The sequence below is a fragment of the Mauremys reevesii genome, linkage group 14 (assembly GCF_016161935.1).
Source record: "Mauremys reevesii isolate NIE-2019 linkage group 14, ASM1616193v1, whole genome shotgun sequence".
Lineage (NCBI taxonomy): Eukaryota > Metazoa > Chordata > Testudines > Geoemydidae > Mauremys > Mauremys reevesii.
The window spans coordinates 26535819-26540238 of NC_052636.1; the positions used below are offsets into that span (position 1 = coordinate 26535819).

The 4420-nt window shown below is 47.1% G+C and overlaps 1 non-coding gene across 1 annotated transcript; it reads left to right on the forward strand.

The window, feature by feature from the left end:
- The first annotated feature begins 3949 nt into the window (after positions 1 to 3949).
- Positions 3950 to 4021, forward strand: TRNAC-GCA. Its single transcript has one exon. It is a non-coding gene; the product is annotated as a tRNA-Cys (tRNA).
- The last annotated feature ends 399 nt before the right edge of the window (positions 4022 to 4420 follow it).

Sequence of the window (4420 nt, forward strand, 5' to 3'; positions counted from 1 at the left end):
CCATGCCCCATGCTGCAGAGGAAGGTGAAAAACCTCCAGGGCCTCTGCCAATCTTCCCTGGAGGAAAATTCCTACCCGACCCCTGTGACGATGCGGTTCTGGCGGGACCCAACTGAGAGTGCCAATTCAGGACCACTTTCTCAAACAGGGCAGTCACAGCCCTAGGCTGGGGTTTTTCCACCTCTAAGGCAAACCAAACCAGCCAGCCAAAGAGGACTCTGGTCTCACCCCACTGGCTAACCACAAGTTACACAAGCAATTTCCTTAGACACTCCAGTCTCCCAGTATCACCACCAGTGCACTCGTCCTGGGGATGAATGGTTATGAAAACCAACACCCCAATAAAAAAAAAAGGTTCTCTCGATCCCAAAGGACCAAGCCCCAGACCCAGGTCAATATACACATCAGATCTTACCCACAAATCACGCTGATGCCAATCCTTTAGAATCTAAAATCTAAAGGTTTATTTACAAAGGGAAAAAGGTAGAGATGAGAGGTAGAATTGGTTAAGAACATAAGAACATAAGAACATAAGAAAGGCCGTACCGGGTCAGACCAAAGGTCCATCTAGCCCAGTATCTGTCTACCGACAGTGGCCAATGCCAGGTGCCCCTGAGGGAGTGAACCTAACAGGCAATGATCAAGTGATCTCTCTCCTGCCATCCATCTCCATCCTCTGACGAACAGAGGCTAGGGACACCATTCTTACCCATCCTGGCTAATAGCCATTTATGGACTTAGCCACCATGAATTTATCCAGTCCCCTTTTAAACATTGTTATAGTCCTAGCCTTCACAACCTCCTCAGGTAAGGAGTTCCACAAGTTGACTGTGCGCTGCGTGAAGAAGAACTTCCTTTTATTTGTTTTAAACCTGCTGCCTATTAATTTCATTTGGTGACCCCTAGTTCTTGTATTATGGGAATAAGTAAATAACTTTTCCTTATCCACTTTCTCAACATCACTCATGATTTTATATACCTCTATCATGTCCCCCCTTAGTCTCCTCTTTTCCAAACTGAAGAGTCCTAGCCTCTTTAATCTTTCCTCATATGGGACCCTCTCTAAACCCCTAATCATTTTAGTTGCTCTTTTCTGAACCTTTTCTAGTGCTAGAATATCTTTTTTGAGGTGAGGAGACCACATCTGTACACAGTATTCGAGATGTGGGCGTACCATGGATTTATATAAGGGCAATAATATATTCTCAGTCTTATTCTCTATCCCCTTTTAATGATTCCTAACATCCTGTTTGCTTTTTGACCGCCTCTGCACACTGCGTGACATCTTCAGAGAACTATCCACGATAACTCCAAGATCTTTTTCCTGACTCGTTGTAGCTAAATTAGCCCCCATCATGTTGTATGTATAGTTGGGGTTATTTTTTCCAATGTGCATTACTTTACATTTATCCACATTAAATTTCATTTGCCATTTTGTTGCCCAATCACTTAGTTTTGTGAGATCTTTTTGAAGTTCTTCACAATCTGCTTTGGTCTTAACTATCTTGAGTAGTTTAGTGTCATCTGCAAACTTTGCCACCTCACTGTTTACCCCTTTCTCCAGATCATTTATGAATAAATTGAATAGGATTGGTCCTAGGACTGACCCTTGGGGAACACCACTAGTTACCCCTCTCCATTCTGAGAATTTACCATTAATTCCTACCCTTTGTTCCCTGTCCTTTAACCAGTTCTCAATCCATGAAAGGACCTTCCCTTTTATCCCATGACAGCTTAATTTACGTAAGAGCCTTTGGTGAGGGACCTTGTCAAAGGCTTTCTGGAAATCTAAGTACACTATTACATACAGTAATGGCAAAGTTCTTAGTTCAGGCTTGCAGCAGTGATGGAGTAAACTGCAGGTTCAAACCAAGTCTCTGGAACATCCCCCGCTGGGATGGGTCCTCAGTCCCTTGTGTAGAGCTTCAGTTTGTAGCAAAGTTCCTCCAGAGGTAAGAAGCAGGATTGAAGACAAGATGGAGATGATGCATCAGCCTTATATAGGCTTTTCCAGGTGTAAGAACCTCTCTGTTCTTACTGTGGAAAATCACAGCAAAATGGAGTCTGCAGTCATATGTACAAGTCTCTGCATACCTTGCTGAGTAACAAGGCGTGTCTGCCTTCTCTCCATGGGTCAATTGTGTAGCTGATGGTCCTTAATGGGCCATCAAGCAGGCTAAGCAGATCTAACACCAGCTTGTCTGGGATATCACCCAGAAGCACATCACCAACTTGAAATACAGACAGTATAGAGCCAATATACATAACTTCAACTAAAAATGATACATGCACACAGACAGCATAATCATAACCAGCAACCCATAACCTGGTCTTAGACATCTTATATGACCCCCTTTACCTAAGATTTGGTGCCACTACAGGACCTTGGTTGCAACCCATGTTCTATATGGTCCCAATTTATATCAATAACGTCACAACTCCCTCAAAGAATTATAGTAGATTTGTGAGGCATGATTTTCCTTTACAAAAACCATGTTCATTCTTCCCCAATGTAAGCGGGGGCAGACTCACCCGACGGCGCCTCCTGCTGGTCGCCTTGGGAATTAGCTCTCCAGCCCTCAGAGCACCCTCTGCAGGCCAGTGATCCGCCTTACCGCAGCTGGCCCCCGGTCCCTTCCAGGACCCTTTTACTGGGTGCTGCTCCCTGGCAGTACCCCCACAGTTCTGGGTCTCCCCCTCCCAGGGGAACCCCCACCCACTATTCCCACTTCACCTCAGTCTTGGCTACTGCCCAGTCTCCATCCAGCCCCCGTTCACTGGGGCAGACTGCAGTGTGAGCCACTCATCACAGGCAAAGGGGTTTGGACCTGCTGCCTCTGCTTCCCCCTGGGCTGCCCCATTGCAGCCCTGCACCTATTCAGCCTAGAGTCAGGCCTGCAGCCTGGGGCTTTCCAGGCCAGAGCTCCCAGCTCCTCTGGCCCTTCCCCAGCCCTACTCCCACTCTAGGTGTCTTGCTTAGGTCCCTGCAGCCAGGCCCTTCTCTCGCTACAAGCAGAGGGAGACTGACTGGGCTCCTGACTCACAGCATCTTCTAGGGGCCAGCTGGGCCTGACTGGGGCATGGCCACAGCTGAGCCTGCTTCCCCCAGTCAGCCCAGGCTCCTTGCCCCAGCCCCAGCCCTCTCCTGGGCTGCTTCAGGCCCCGCAGGGCAGGAGCAGGTAACCACCCGCTACACCCAGCAAATTCCGTTCACCGATGGGTCTAATCATTGGGCTCTACAATTCCACCCAATGTGCCTGGTACTGACGTTAGCCTTAGTGGCCTGTAATTGCCAGCTGCGTCTCTGGAGCCTTTTTCATACACTTCTCCAGCCAGGGACTAAAGGCCACCCCAGACTTTCCCCTTCTCCCTTCTGGGAAATCAAGTTCAAGTTCTACAAGCAGCTAAAGAAGCCTCAACCCTGCAGCTGAATTAATGTCACATTTCTCACTGCCCGACACAAACAAATGTCATTTCAATCCCAGGTGAGTCCACTTCAGTCATTCCTCAGCCCCATTCCTTCACCCTCCTGCCTTAGCTTAGGGCATTGCACCACCCTGTGGGCATTTCATGTCCCTCCTCAGTTTCACATACAGACACAATTTCTTTTGCTGTTCAATGAACAGCAAAAACCTTTCTGTGTCTCTAGTCTGAGCCAGGGCATTCAACTCCATTGAAACCTTCTCTCCTGCAATGGCAACGGTCAGACAGAGGGGACGTGGCCATCTTCAGCCCTGAGAGTGAGATATTCACTCTCCTCTTTCTTCAAGCTGCTGTTGTTAGTCCATAAAACATGTACCATGGAATAAAAAGCTGCATTTACTCCAGGGTGAGGAAAGAAAGGAGCCACCAACTCCCCGAAAAATCTCTGTGCCCCAGAGAGAACCTGCCCCTGCTATTGGAATCACTGATGTGCTTCAGCTACAATGGGGAAAGCATCTGCTCTCATGGGGGTATAGCTCAGTGGTAGAGTGTTTGACTGCAGATCAAGTGGTCCTTGCTTCAAATCCAAGTGCCCTCTAATAAGCCTCTCCTTATTCTTTTATTTTTTTATTTTTTTTAAAAAAGGGAAAACATTTTGATTTCCATTCTCCATTATAGCAAAGAATCCTGTGGCACCTTATAGACTAACAGACGTTTTGGAGCATGAGCTTTCGTGGGTGAATACCCACTTCATCAGAGGCAAGTAGTGGAAATTTCCAGGATTACTACTTGCATCCGACGAAGTGGGGATTCACCCACGAAAGCTCATGCTCCAAAATGTCTGATAGTCTATAAGGTGCCACAGGATTCTTTGCTGCTTTTACAGATCCAGACTAACACGGCTCCCCCTCTGATACTATTCTCCATTATGTTCAGGAGCTCCACTATACGGGGATGCTTGAAATGAATGTAACACTCAACATTTCACTGTCCAAAT